Source organism: Macrobrachium rosenbergii, chromosome 56 (assembly GCF_040412425.1).
Source record: "Macrobrachium rosenbergii isolate ZJJX-2024 chromosome 56, ASM4041242v1, whole genome shotgun sequence".
NCBI classification, from domain to species: Eukaryota; Metazoa; Arthropoda; class Malacostraca; order Decapoda; family Palaemonidae; genus Macrobrachium; species Macrobrachium rosenbergii.
This window is the reverse complement of record NC_089796.1, coordinates 50471650-50487535: the sequence shown is the minus strand read 5'-3', so window position 1 is coordinate 50487535 and position 15886 is coordinate 50471650. Positions and strand designations below refer to the sequence as shown.

The following is a 15886-nucleotide window of genomic DNA, read 5'->3' as shown; positions in this document are numbered from 1 at the left end:
AGAGACGTATACTTCCTTCCACAGGGGAAGAAGCTCTAGCCCTTGCCTTAGCGCGACAGGGGGATCGAGTAGCGTGATCATTCGAAAAACACTTTATTCTCTTCTGCAGAGGAATATCCACGCAACTTTCGGGGAAGAGTACAAACGTCTAGAGGAAGAGGACGTGAGGCGTCCTCTCCTCTAAGCTTCTCTTAAGAGGGCGAGAGTCCAACCGAGAGCTCCAACCCCGAGGCGGGGAGGACGTGTCGGAGGACGAGAAGCAATCCTTCAGGATGCGTGCCTGAGCACGATCCCTGGCAGCCTGGGTAGCGTCATCAGGACCTGCCGAAGGGACGCCAGATCGGTGGGAAGCCCCGTAACCCTCATGCGGCTTTCGACATGCCCCCTCCCTGGTCCTGGGAGTTCGACAGAGGTCCAGGCCTAGAGGCATTATAGGGCCGATCTGACGCCCCTCCACAACACTAGGGGCACTAGCACTAACACTATGCGTTTGAATTGCATTCACTTTAGTTTCAAGAGCACGCATTGACTCCACACGAGAGCCAGGGAATTACCTTCTGCAGCAACAAACTACAGGGTTAGTACTAAAATTTACTACAGGGTTACTAGTAGGAGAAAACCCTGACTGTCCATCTAAGGATGCACTCTAGGAGGAAGATTTCCTCAGCCTATCACGCTCCAATTTAAGCATATAGGCTTCATATTTCTTCCACTCACCCTCAGACAATCCCACACATTCATTACCGATTATCATAGAGCATTGAACACCCTTACATATCATACATAAAGTGTGAGGAACTATCAAAGTCTTCGATAGCCTCACCTTACATTCACCCAAGCTACAGACTCGATAGCTAGAGGTAAGACATCTTAATTATAAGAAAAGTCAAAAGCAAAATCAAAAAACGGTCCACAAAGAGCGTATGCCAAGTCACAGATCCAGTCGAATACCAAAAACAACCAAAATACTTAAGTGACAACAAATTTCGAAATCCAAATGGCGGAGGAACTGACAACAGGTGTTGACAGTCCGGCGACAGAGAAAATCTGAATAGAAAATGGGAATGGTTCCTGATACCCGCCTCCCAGCGGCGGAATGGGTACTAACCACCTGACCGGCCACTGCGTGTGCCGCGAAATTTGAAATTCTGTCGGACCTTCGGAGAATACAGCTATATATATATCTGGCAGGTAAGTCTCATGAACAAAATAGCATTTAAAGGATATATAAAGTAGCTCACATAAACACAGTAAACATAGCCGAGAAGACTGTGCAAGAAATTGGATGAGCAAAATGACTCGGGTGTGTGACCCAAAATGCCCAGTCAGCGAATGTCATCGAGGGACTGGGTTAGAGACAAGTAAGGCTGGCTGACTGCAGTGGTAATCTTGTGTTGTCAAAATCTTTAAAAACAATGATGCAGTCTTCTTGGGAGAGCGAACCTGGTACTGAAGAAGACTGTACAGGGACCTCCTCTCTGTTCACCAGATGCTCGTGTTTGACTGAACCAAACACCTACCTGGGAACCTGGCCCCATTAGAAGGGGAAAAGTGCTGAAAAGGTGAGGCAGACTCCAAGACTCCTTCATGTCTTGGCTCATTCTCCTTTAAACTGCCTGAATCTAACTGTAATCAAATGACAGACTATCCAGTACTGGTTTTTAATTGCCTGAGTCTCAAGGGTTAGAACCTAAATTTACTCAGAACGGTTTTTGAATGAGCCAAACCCAACACAGTGCCAGCCTTGAATGCTTACTTCTTAGGAAACTCTGCCACTGTAAAATAACACCTCGAATCCATGCAGACTGAGGTTTGCAAGCCCGCGGCTCCTGAAACGCTAGACCCAGGGGCCAATGATTCGGTTCCCTAAACTAAAGGACAGGAAGAGCCAACAGAGAGATCCCACTGCTTTCCTGTGAGGAGGTAGTCCATAAGAAATCCCAGAATCAGTTTACTTTGGGAGACAGCCTTTTCCTTTTCAGATTGATGAGCTTTGGAAGAAGGGGAGGAGGTAGCAGACGATGGTGACAATGAAGGTGAAGACCATATGAGGAAGACGACAACACATTCCTAGACCTCTTCTTCGACTTCTTCTTCATCATCTTCTTTAGGGTGGTGGTCAAGTCCCCCCATCCAGGAGGGAGCAGCAGATGTTACAGGAGCAGCCAGGGTAGCCAAGGTAGTGGGAGCAACCTGGGCAGCAGATTCATCAACAGTGGAGACAGGGGCAGCCAGTACAGCCTGGGAGTCAGGAAAGACAGGAGCAGCGACTAGGGCGACCAGAACAGCCTGGGCAGGTGGAGGAGCCAGGGCAGCCCGAGAGCCAGGGCAGCCAGGAGCCGCGACCAGGGCAACCGGGATAGCCGGGGCAGGTGGAGCAGCCAGGATAGCCTGGGAGCTAGCAAAGCCAGGAACAGCAGGAGCAGGAACCATAAGATGAGGCACAGAAGAGGTCACCATCATGGAGGGTCCTGGCTGGGACAGCTTAGCCAAATGAGAAGCCAGGAGGCAGAAGGCACTCCATGCTGAGATGCTGGCATGGCGAACACCTGGGCCTCAGGTGAGATGAGACAGTCACCGGCATCTTGGCAAAAACTGTCATTGCCAGAGTACTGGTGGTAGTGGTAGCTGCGGTGTGGGTTACCATCGGAGAGCTAGTCAGAAGAACGAGGAGACCCTCCAGTGATGGGAAGCCAGGGAGACGCAGGTGGAGCCAGCAGGGTGAAGTCAGATCAGCTGTTAACCTGCCCCCATTTTGAGAAGCCTCTATCGATCCAAAACTGAAGAAAAGTCAACCGGGTCAATGGAGGGAACCTATCTACTACTGGCTCTAAAATGAAAAAATTATTTTCTGACTAAATAGAGAATGAAAACTGCCCAAAAGAAGAGGTCATCCTGATCGTCCGCCTGCCCCCATCATTCCACGCGAAGATGATGAAGGGGGAGTCCTCTCTCAAGGAGACCAGTTTGTACAATCCTATAAAAAATATCCTGAAGGGTTAACTGAGGGAGTCATCGGGCGTTTTAACCCTCAGACTTCACGTTGGAAGGCTTCCTCAGGTACTATTTCCTCCCCTCAAACTTCGCCCACTTCTCAGCCAACCAGGAGCAACACTCACCAAAAGTAGATAACCACAAACACACACACACACCCCTGCAAGAGGAGCAAAGGGCATGTGGGTCCACATCAACATTAGACCTGGAGCTACTACACTTCTTCCCGCCAACCCCAGGACACACGCTGGGGGAAGGGGGGCTTATGGGGTTTATTTCCTTCATGGGCTTGCATAATGAAAACAAACACACAAAGCAATCAGGGCAAGGAAAAAGAAAAAGATCCCACCAAGAAAACAGCTCAACAGCAGTCAGGGCAGAGAGCGAGAAACATGTCTGCATCACCCGACGGCCGAAAGCAAATTGGAATGTTTACATCCGGGCAGGTGGGACTCCCGCCTCTCAGACGGTAGTTAACTGCCTAACCACCTTCTTTGACTGTTCAACGGCCATTTCCAGCTTCACTGAAAGTAATATCACAATTTTTTAAAGTAAACTGTATTTTTCCTAACCACACAAACCTGAGGTCCTTTACATTAGGAATTACTTATGGTGAAGCTGGACACAGCCGTTAAACTCTTGAACAAGGTGGTCGATCCCGAAGCAACACTGTATGAGCATCAGGACTCCTTCATGCAAAGATATCCCAACTGAGATATCCAGCACACTACTGCTGTGCCTACGATGCTCACTATCAACCTGAAAGAAAAAGAAGCAAAGATGATTAGCAGAGGGAGACTCTTGGACTTTCTCTGAACAAATTTCTTTAAAGGGGAACTGTCCCAAAGAGGAGGTCCCTTTAAGAGGTCACAGACTGCCAGACAGAACAGCTGTTCTGTCTGTTCGCCCAACAAAGGATGGAATGTCCGGAAGAGAATTTCTCTTGAAGGGAGAGATAAGGAAGAACCTCAGGGAGAGAGAGGAAGGATTCAGATAATGACCAAGGTTCTAAACCAACAGCTAACCTTGCTGAATGCCAATAACCTTCCCCTTCAACTTACATGGCTCAAGGATTTCAGGAAAAACAACACTGAGCACAAGTAAAAAGGAAGTAGTCATGCCCTTGTGCAAGGAAACATCTGGTCCCAACCTGATGGAAGCAAACTAGCTTGACGTCATTCCATCGATCAATCTCCTAGGGGCTTAAATCTTTAAAATACTCAATCCCAATCTAATATCTCCAGAACGTTCAGGGAACACCTTCAGTATCTAAATAAAGGGTCCTCTCTACTGGAAGAAAGCATTACCTCAGAAAGTTGGTTATGCCCTCTAAACACACCCTTGGCCAAAACCCAAGACACAGACAGAGGGGAACAACTTGCTAATGCAAGGCTAACACAAATCATGGGTTTGTATTAATAAATATCAAACACTAACCTGAATAAAATCACCTATACAGAAAAAATACAGAAAGATCCCACCGCATGATAATAAAGACCTCAATGATAGGACAAGGCAAAGAGATTCAGAAAACACGTCTGCAACACATGATCTCTAAAAAGCAAACTGGAATGTTTCAGAAGGCAGAGCTGAGTATTCCCCACCTACCTGATGGAAGTTACTGGCTGGCCACCTTGTTCAAGCCTGATGTATAATGGCCATTGTGACAGCTCCACTGTCATGATAATTCCTAATGTAAAGGACCGATTGTTTGTATGTAAGTGAACTTTGTTTCTAATGTAAAGGACCGAGGTTTGTATATCAAATTTGAACAACATTCCTTTTGAGGCCAAAAGGAGCCAAATCATGGATGTTTTGTGAAAGTTCTGAACTTGTTTATGACTTCCTCACTACACTCAACGGAGAAAAAGCATAGACCTCCAGGTCCGACCAGTCCTGGTGCATCGCATGCATTGCTCACGCCTGAGGGTTCGGTGCCGGACAGCAACACGGGGAGACGATGATTCCTGGACGTTGCAATCTGGTCTAGCAACGGTTTTTCCCATCGTTTCCACAGGTCAGTGCACACCTGAGGATTCAGCAACCATTCCAAGGGTGGAACCTGTTTGTGGCAGAGTGCAAGAGTCCTGATTCTGAATGTATGCTAGAGTGGATGTGTTGTCTAAGTGTACTGCTACCACTGAGCCATGAGTCACTGAAGCAAAAATCACAATTTTTGAAAGTAAATTGTATTTTTCGTAACTATACAAACCTGAGGTCCTTTACACTAGGAATTACTTGCGGCGAAGCTGGACACGGCTGGTAAACTCTTGAACAAGGTGGTTAGGCAGTAACTACCGTCAGGTAGGCGGGAATACTCGCCTGCCCGGATGTAAACATTCCAGTTTGCCTTTCGGTCCAGATTCAGATTGAGGGGTGGCATGAGGCAGGCATAAAACATAATGTAAAGGATCTCAGCTTTGTAGAGTAATGAAAAATACAATTTACTTTTAAAAATTGTGATTTGTTCCAACAAAATATACAAACCATTGGTCCTTGACATTAGGAAGGCTCACTGGTTGGAAGGAAGAATCTGAGTTAGTCTCTTGAACTGACTGGAGTTCTGCACACCTGGTCTTCTCCTTCCTGGTTGAAAGAGCAAGGAGGAGTAACTGCCTCTGCCATAAAATTGGAGTTGTAGGAACTGCAAGATCAAATGTCAGATACTGCACCTTTGCATGAAAGAGGAAACGTAACTCATGCAAAGTAGGATGGGAAGAATCTTGAGTTGGAGGCACAATAAGGAAAACAGATAGGGTTTCTCTTATTTCATGGTCTCCTTCCTCCCTTGCTAGAGGAAGGAGCGGGGTTGCTTCTAATGACCTACAAGAAAAATAGAATGGGTGATCAATGTGTAGTCTTACTGCATCAGAAGCCAGATCCAGCAAGTATTGGTTCAGTCCTATTCTCATCCCAAGGAGGAGAGAGTAGGAGGATGGGGAGGAAAGAAGAGAGGCCAGTCACCTCCATTCTCCCCATCAGAACCAACACATCTTAAACGAGATGCAACCTAGTCCTCTTGAAGGAGCCGGGTAAGAAAACAACTTGTTGAGCAGCCAAAGGACCCAAGGAAAAAGTGTCCAAGGACTGTGAAACATCCCGAGGTAAAGGAGGTGAAGGTAGTCTGTTGGGACCACATGCCCGCCTTGACTTGTGGTGGATAATGCTCTTCAGAATGCGAGGGATGGACCAAGCCATTGACTTTGTGAGCTCTCAGGTGTGGTACCTCCTTTGTCATCAGCTGCCAAGTACCTCCTTGATCGCTTCATGAAGCCAGGAGAAAGATGTGTCCTAAGACACTTCTTCCTTGGGCGAGATAGTATTAGCAAAAACGTCGACGACATACAGGTTAGGAATGTCGAACCTTTTTGGAAAGTACCACAGCTCCCTAATAGGACAAAGTAATGAATGATCTGGATCACTGATACAAATTCCAAGGAGGAGTAGAACAAGAAGGACTTAAACCCGACAATAGATACCGATGGATTTGGAGTCCACCTATGACAACCAGGAAAAGTCAGGTTATTGATCCCCACCTGTGTTCTTCCATCTTCTACCCCAAGGCCAGAGCAAGATGAGAGATGACCTAAGAGGGCACATCTCTATCCGAACGACTCTCATAAAAAGGCGAGCACCTGCAGAGCACGGACAGGAACCCTAAACAGTCTTTGCCACCCAAGGAACAGTTCCTTGGGAGAGCAAGAACGAAGAAGCTTCTCATCCGTAACTAAATTTCGACTGAGGAGAAGAAGGCTACTTCAGATAGAAGACTAGGTCACAAGGGCCTATGTTCTTCACAAATGAAAGGAAGAGAAGCAACCCTCGGCAGAGAAACGAAGAAGTCCAGACTTGACGAGCGACTCTGACTCGACAAGTAGTCCAGTCAACGACACCCACCAGCGAAGATGGATCCAGTCCCTGGGATAGTGTTGCAGAGGACTTCAAGAGATATCCAGCTATGTCCGTTGCCACTCGACGAGAAAGCCTATGCTTGCAAGGAAAGCTGGAAGGTCTCCCAGTCCTGAACACATAGGGATGTACTGCCTCAAGAACTGCTTCTTGTGTAGCTGCTACAGGAGGTTGGGTCAAGCAGAACTCTTCCCAATGCCTCAGAAGCAGAGCTAACAGGTCAGGCAAAAGGCAAAGTCTTCCAGCATTTGTCTGTAACTCGGGGTGAGCAATGCTTGTGAACCCCCAATGAAACAGACAAATATGGAGGGAAAAACGTAGATATTGAATTTTCCCACAAAAAGACAGCGTGCCTCACTGTAGCGGCCCCTGGGTCTGGTACGAAGGAGCGAGAAAAACTACTGACTTTGTTGTGCAGGGAGGCAACAGAAATCAGTAGGGATCTTTCAGTCGAGCAGTCTCTTCGTGAATCTTCGTGAGGAAAAGAGTGAAGAGAACGTCCCGTCCTGATCATTCAAACCCGAGGCCAAGCTTGCCTACCAATACATCCCCACCGAGAATGCATCTGGCTAATTGAGCTGTCGAGTGTGCTATATAACACTCGAGTACCTGCAAATGACAAATGAAACAAGAAGAAAAATTATTCCCTCGTTTGTCGACGAATGCCGTAGTGACTACTGTGGTTTTGTTGTTCAACGACACCACTGTCGCAAAACTCATCCTGAATTCTCAGAAGGCCAAAAGGCTCCCTTGAGTTCAGGATGTTAACAAGGAGGTACTAATCATCTCGGTCACAACTTCAAGACAAAGTTTTACAGGTGTGCACTATACCTCGATCGGTGAATGCAGAAGTAGACACATGATGTGAGGAGACTATGCAAGCATATTCAAAGTTTCCTTCAATCAAGCATTAACCTAACTCTTTCCTCAGCTTCGAAGAGAAAAGAAGGATGGAGGAATGGAAGCAGACCTCCATTCTCCACCATAGGGAAGCTTCTGCAATATGACAGGATACCAAGACGATTAGCTCTAGCCAGGCTGGCATTTCCCGAATCGGGAGCATGGGAGAGGAAGTGGAATGGAACTTTGATGAAAAGAATTGCAGACCCAATCAGGTGACTTCTAAATAGAGCTCCTGAACTAATCCATTTGGCCCAGTGTTCGGCCAACTCCAATGAAGAATTAGAGGAATTTATTTCTGGGATAGAAATTGCATCTTCTTCATAATGCCTTTCGATTCCAGCTAAGCTGTGAGGTCCCTCTGGTTAACCAGTTGGTTCTTAGTTGAAAATAAATCTATCAGCATCAATTGTCCAAGCCCTGGAGAAGCTGTTAATCAGCTCTGGTCTGATTACCAGGGTAAGATATACAACTTTTGAAGGAATCCATTAAGGTCATTCCCAATGTCGGCAAGCCAACAGAGACTTTTTAAACTGGATTTTATCCAGGCATCTACAACAGGAGAACTTCTTCCCGGTCGAGAACTTCTTTCTCTCTTCCTGGTCAGCAAGACTTCCCCAAAGACCCTTATGGAAAGAGGGTGGAACAGACAGTTATGGCTTTCCTAGAAGGGAAGAAAAGGGCTAATACTGTTCAGGTCGTGAACTTCTTCAGGACAAGCCTGGGACTTCTTAGGAGTTGAGGGGGCTGGCTTGAACTGAAGGTCTTCAATTGGGGACCCAAGGTCTCCTGGCCATTGTCCAAAGGACAAGGTAGTCCCCTGGTAAATGAACCTTGATTAAAGTGTATTTGGCAAATCTCTGAAAGAGAAAGGCAGAACCAAGTTCCGAAGCAGATTGTTCCTAAGGGTCCTTTCAACCAACTTGGGACTTACTGAACTGGAGGGTCTGAATTGGGACAAAGTCCTTCTCTTAGCACCAGAATTGCCAATGAGAACTGCAGTCAGCAAGACCCTCTGAGGCAAGAAGAATTTGGCACTCTGTCAAGGCAGGGGAGAAAAAACTCCTCTGAATGAACTCCTTGTCTGAAGAAAAGTATTCAGACGAAAACGCCTGGCTGAAAAAGAGACCTTGTCAGACTTCCCCTTTGCATTGGCCCCTCAGGAACTGCAAGGGTTGCCAGTGATAAGATTATTCATTGGGGAGTAAGGCAAATGTCCCGGAGATCCTTAAACTGATGAATCGGTGAGCAAAGTTCTCCGAAAAAACCGAGGGCTGATCTATCAACTGAAAAGGATGACCCTCGCTGTTTCCAAGCTGGTGAAACTTGAACTCATAGTTGGGAGGAGACCTGATCCAGATCCCAAGAAACCCTCCTCGGCCACCTGGTTGTACTCGAGACAATTGGGGCCAGTCACACCTAATCTCCCAATCCAGGCAGCCAGAACTTGAAGCGAGATGCAACCTGTCTCTGTTAGTCCTGGATAAGCTACACAACTTGTTGAGCAGCCACCACAGGACCCAGAGAAAAGGTGTCCAGGAAAGAGTACAACATCCTCACAGTAAGACCAGCAGGAGAGGAGGTCTGTGGGACCATCAACCCCCAAGATTACCTGTGGCATCGAGAAAGAAGAACTTCTTGAATGTTGTGGCAAACCAATGCCTGGGAAGAGTGAGCTCTCGGACGAAGCGTACCAGTGTCGTCTTCTCCTGCAGCAGAATAAGCTCTCCTTATCATCTCACAGAAAGCCAGAAGGAGAAGATGTTCTTGGACACTTCTTTCTTGGTCGAGCCAGTACTAACAAAGAGTCGTCACACTCAGGCCGGAGACGCCCTGTCCTCTTCAGATAGCGCCGCAGCACTCTAACACCACACAGTAGCATCCCGTCTGGTTCATTACCTACAAAGTCCTCTAGGGAGGGGATCGTGAAAGACTCGAACTGTGCGTCAGGGACCGAAGGATTCTGAGTCTTCGCTACCAAATCCAGGACGAAATTGAGCGTAACTGATCCCCATCCCCTCGAGTGTTTCACATCAAAGGAAAGTCCGTGTAGTTCGCCAACTCTCCTCATCGATGCCAGGGCCAGCAGGAAGATGGTCTTGAGGGTCAGATCCCTGTCTGACGACTCTTGTAAAGGCTCGTACGGTGCACGAATCAGGCTCCTTAGAACGAGAGTCACATCTCATGCAGGGGGCCTGAGATCCCTGGGTGGGCAAGACTTTTCAAAGCTTCTCATTAGTAGGGAAATCTCGAAGGAGGAAGAGATGTCTACTCCTTTCAGCCGCAAGATTAGGCTGAGTGTGGCGCGGTAGCCTTTTACAGCTGAAACGGAGAAGCTTCTCTCGGCGAAGGAAGACGAGAAAGTCCGCGACCTGCTGAATAGTAGCTCCGCCGGAGAGATACCCCGTCGACGACACCAACCACAGAAGACAGACCACTTTCCCTGGTATACCGCTCTGGAGGATCGTCTGAGGTACCCTGCCATCTCTGTTGCTGCACAACGCAAAAAGCCTCTCGCTCGCAGGAGATGGTGGATAACCTCCAGCCATAAAGAGACAGGGACTGCACTGCCTGGTGGTACCGCTCTACATGGGGTTGACACAGCAGGTTGGGCCAGTGGAGAATCTCTCTTGGCGCCTTGGAGAGGAGAGCTAGCAGGTCGGGATACCAAAAGGCCTGCGGATATTTGGGTGCCACCAGAATCATTCTGAGATTTGAAGTGATCATCACTCGGCAAATCAGACAGAATGGAGGAAAGGCGTAAACGTCGAGGTTGTCCCATGGGTGCTGGAATGCGTCCTCCACAGTGGCCCATGGGTCCAGCACGACAGAACAGAAGACTTGGAGTTTTCTGTTGTGCAGGGTGGCGAACAGGTCGATGGCTGGATGCCCCCACAGTTCGGATGGCCTTTCCGTCACTTCAGAGTGAAGGGACCATTTGGTTCCTATCACTTGATTCTGGCGGCTGAGTTTGTCTGCCATGACATTCCTCTTGCCTGGAATGTACCTGGCTGACAGCTCTAAAGAGTGAGTCACGGCCCACTCATGCACCTGTATTGTCAACTGGTGGAGCGGGAGGGACACTAGGCGCCCCCTGCTTGTTGACGTATGCCACTACCGTAGTATTGTCGCTCATCAGTACCACAGAGTGTCCCATCACTCGATCCCGGAACTCTTGGAGAGCCAGGAAAGCTGCCTTGAGTTCCAGGATGTTGATGTGAAGGCGCTTGTCATCTCGGTGCCACACTCCCGAAGTCAGCAACTCCTCCAGGTGTGCACCCCATCCCTCGGTCGATGCATGTGAGAACAGCAGCATGTCCGAAGGGAGAGTATGCAGGGATACTCCTATCAAGAGGTTCCTGTCATCCATCCACCTGCGAAGGTCCTCCCTCACTTCCTCGGAAAGAAGAATGAGGAAGGACTAGGGGTCTCGGGACTGGGACCAATACTCCTTTAGTCTCCACTGTAGAGACCACAGGTGAAGACGCCCATGAGGTACTAGCTTCTCCAGCGATGACAGGTGACCGATGATGACTTGCCATTGCCAGGCTGGCTGCTCCTGTCGTGACAGGAACAGCTGTGCTGCCTGCCTGAACCTGCTGATACGAGAGTCCAAGGGAAAGACTTTCATTGCCACCGAGTCTATCAGAATGCCCAGGTACTTTATCCTTTGCTTGGGGATGAGATCTGATTTCTCGAGGTTCACCAGGACCCCAAGATTGCGGCAAAACTCGAGGAGCCGATCCCTGTCCTGCAGCAACTGCGAGCAGGAGCTCGCCAGGACCAGCCAGTCGTCGAGATACCTCAGTAGATGTATCCCAAGCGAATAGGCCCAAGTTGACACGAAAGAGAAGGCTCTCGTGAACACCTGGGGAGCGGTCAAGAGCCCAAAGCAGTGCCCTGAATTGGAAGACCATCTCCCTGAGGATAAAGCGGAGGTACTTGCGAGAGGACGGATAAATGGGTATTTGGAAATACGCATCCTTCAAGTCCACCGTAAGCATGAAGTTGTTCTCCCTGATGGAAGCGAGCATGGATTGTGCCATTTCCATTGTGAACCAAGCCTGGAGAATGAATCGGTTTATGGGAGAGAGGTCTATGGCCGGTCTCCAACCCTCTGTGGCTTTCTCTACAAGAAAGACACGGCTGTAAAAGCCTGGGGACTGGTCTGACACGACTTCCACAGCACCCTTGCCCAGCATGGCTTGCACTTCTTGCTCTAGTACAGGGTCCTTTGGTGTGCCTTGGACGATAGGTGTGGAGACGGAGCGGAGTCTTGGTGAGGGGTGGCCGAGACTCTAAGGGTAGTAGATATCCCTCCCAAAGGACATCCACTATCCAGGTCTCGGCTCTGTATCGCTGCCATGTTGCCCAATGGCACGACAGGCACCACCCCCACCTTTGGCAGCTTCATGGGGGCCACCCTAGTGTTTCCCCTTCTTCTTCTTCTTCTTCTTCTTCCCCTTGCCCCTTTTACTGGATTGGAAAGCGGGCTGAAAGGGGCGGGAAGACCCACCCTTTCCAGAGGAAGAAGGCTGGGTGTTTCCATGGGATCCCTTTGAAGACTGGGACTTCTTAGGGGCCGAGGAAGAGCTAGCCTGACCAGAGGGCCTGGCCGCAGTGGAACGCGAAGACCCGGAGGTCTTGGCCACTGCCTGGTGAACAAGGCAGTCGCTGCCATCGGCCCAGCACTTGTCCATTGCAGCGTCCACCAACTCTCTAGGGAAGAGAGAGGTAGACCCCAGCAACGGTCCGTTCCTTAGGGTCATTGCCAACTTAGGCCCCACGGACCTGGAGAAGCAAGAGAGAACAGCGTCTCTCCACTTCAGGACCAGGTTTGGCCCACAGGTTTGCCGTCTGGTGGGCAAGGTAGGAGATGGCTCTACCTCCAGACTGGCACAGTCTCCCGAAAACGGAGTCTTCCCCAGGTACGATAGCGCCCAAGGAAGCAGCCACTTTGGATATTGTGAATGACCACACATCCAACCAGGAGACTGCCTGGAAAGCTGCCATGGCGGTGGCTTCCAGGGTTGTGACCTCTTGCTGAGAGAGGGAGATACTCTCTGCAGTAAGCTGCTGCAACGAGAGACCCGGGCAGACAGGCAAACCAGGTCCAGGTCAACCTGTTTAGAAAGGACAATGCCCTCTCCCGATGGCGTATAGAAACGCTTCTGACGAGGCAGAGGAGGGGGAAGCAGCTTGTCCGAGTGGTTTGATCGCAGTGAATTGTCCTGCCCAGACACAAGACAATTCCCTTCATTGAGGACCCCCTTGGCAAGTGTGGACCATGGCAGCCCCACAGCAGCCTTGGGTTCCTTCTTGGGTCCCCAAAGGATTCAAAGACCTCTTTACATCCACATGAAGTGGTCCCTTCCCGATCCACAGAAGAGGCCAATACCTCCAAAAGGTCCTTGACTCCGTGTCCCCATCCAGGGGAAGAGGACCCTTCAAGTCCTTCCAGCTGAGAAATCTACTCTCCCTGCAGGAGGGGAGAACCTCGGCAGACCCCTGAGTCCTTCCTGCACATATGACCTGGCCGAACCGAGGACTGAGCCAGGCAGAACTCTGAGGAGACAACTCGCCAGAATTCTTCCTGTCCGACTCATGCCCCCTGGGAGGAGCCCAGGAGGTAGATGGGACAGGAGAGGAGGATTGGGCACTCCCACTGGTCTTGCTGGCAGAACCAACAGGAACAGCGGGCCAGGAGCAGTCGCTAACCCGCGCTGGTGACAGTAACCCAGGACAAGGATAACTTTCGCCTGGGTTAAGCATTCTCCTGAGGAAGCGGCTCATGTTAGTGGAGCCACGCACTCGGCTCCCCAATCCAGGCTGGCCATGCGAACGTGGTTGGGGACTGGGAGGAGTCTAGCGCACAGCTGGATGGCAAGAACTTGCGCTGTCCTCTGAATGTGCCCGTCTTCCTCGAGGCTGAAACCTCTCGGGAAGACTGAGCAGGGCCTCTTCTCTACCTCACCAGGTGTCCGGACCCAAGGGACCGGTGCCCATCCCGGGAACCTGGCTTGGCACTCGAAGAAGTACCAGCAGGAAGAGTTGGAGCACCTGCATGCCCGGACTCTTTCTCCCATCCCGTGCCCAAGTCGGTACGGAGAGAGGCTTCTCCAGTACCAGACTGGGGTACTTGGGTCTCCTTAGAGACCCAGATACTCAGAGCGGCTCATGAACAAGTGTCCGACATGGTCCCGCTGGCCTTAGAAACAGGGTTCTTTGGCGCAGTGGGGGGAGTGCAAACCGAGGTCTGCACGCCCTCGGCTCCCGATAAACTGACCCAAGGGTCAACACATCAGTTCCCTGGTCCGCGGACCAGGAAGAGCCAACATGAGATCCCACTGCCTTCCCTGTGGAAGGAGGCAGTCCCTTAGAAGTCTCGGTGTGAGACTTCTTGGGGGAGGGGGAGAGGCATGCTTCTTCTTCTTCGGCTGGCGAGCCTCAGAAGAAGAAGAGGAGGAAGAAGAAGAGGCAACGACGAAGACGACAACGACGACACTTTCCTAGATCTCTTCTTTGACTTCTTCGTCAACTTCCTCAGGATGGCGGTCAGGTTCCCCATCCACGAGGGAGCAGCAGATGACACAGGAGCAGCCAGGGGGCGAGGGAAGCGGGCGCAACCCTGGCAGCAGACGGTGCTCGGGCCAGCAGCTGCCGGGGCACGTGAAGCAGTGCGGGAACCAAGAAAGCCAGTAAATGATGCATGGGCTGAAGGCACGGGTGGTACATGGGAAGCCAGACTGGGCTGAAGTCAGGTAGCCGGGCTGCCAGAACTGGGGTCAGGAACTGCATGGGTCAGCAACAGGGCAGGGATGGATATGTCGGCACTTTCCTTCTCCATCTGGGGTTGGGGGCCAGACAGGGGTCAGGACCAGGAAACCAGGAGGCAGTGGCATGGAATGGAGCGTAGCAGGAGCGGCCAACACCTGGGTGCCCAGGTGCGAGGCCATCATCATGGGCAGCTTCCCGAATGATGACATGGTGACAGTCGTGGTGGTGGATGTGATGGCTGCATGGGCTGTCACCGGAGCGCCTGACAGACGGGACACCAGACCCTCCAGTGATGGAACACCAGGCAGACACAGAGGTGAGATCGGATACCTGGCTACCAAGAGAAGCTTCCATACCCAAGCCTGAGGAAAGAGTTGGGTCAAAAAGGGAAGCCTCCACTCGCTCCGGGGGAAAAAATTTGCCCCTGGAGCAAGGAGAGGCCCCGGAGAGGATGTCCTGAACGTTCGCTCCCCCACAGCCTTCCACACCCAATGAAACGAATGAGGAAGGGGAAGGGGAGTCCTCACCCTAACTCTTTTTAACAAGAAGGGGAAGCTTGCCAAGGGAGAAACGATCCCAAAAAGCCACACGGAGTCTCGGGAGCATGTTACCCTCGGACGATGCCTTGGCAGCCTGCGGTATTGTCTCCTCCTCTCAAACTTCGCCCACTGCTCAGCAGACCAGGAACAACACTCTGTACAAGGAGAAGCGCGTGAACACTCACGTCCTCTGCAGGTGGGGCAGAGGGCGTGTGGGTCCATATCCACGCTAGAGCAAAAGTGTTACATTTCTTACCTCCCACTCCAGGACACACTTGCTGGGGGAAGGATAGCTTACGAGATTTATCCACATTCATAATTACAAACAAACAAAAAAGATCCCACCGGGAAAAACAGCTCAAGGGCAGTCAGGGCAGAGAGTGAGAAACACGTCTGCAGTGCATGACGGCCCAAACAAAAAATGTTTAAATCCGGGCAGGCGGTAGAAAAAGCTGTCAGGCAGAACTGCCTAACCACCTTGTTCAAAAGTTCAATGGCCGTTTCCAGCCTACGCTGAGAGTAATATCACAATTTTTAAAAGTAAATTGTATTTTTCCAAACTATACAAACCCGAGGTCCTTTACATTACGAATTACTTTCAGCGTAGGCTGGAAACGGTTGTTAAACTCTTGAGCAAGGTGGTTAGGCAGTAATTATCGTGAGATATGCGGGAATACTTGCCTGCCCGGATGTAAACATTCCAGTTTGCCTTTTGGTCCAGGTTCAGATTGAGGGGTGGCATGAGGTGGGCATAATATGTAATGTAA

The 15886-nt window shown here is 50.2% G+C and overlaps 1 protein-coding gene across 1 annotated transcript in view; it reads right to left on the bottom strand.

The window, feature by feature from the left end:
• Window positions 1-15886, bottom strand: part of LOC136836353 (nudC domain-containing protein 1) — a 554624-nt gene that overhangs the window by 507899 nt on the left and 30839 nt on the right. The window lies entirely within an intron of this gene.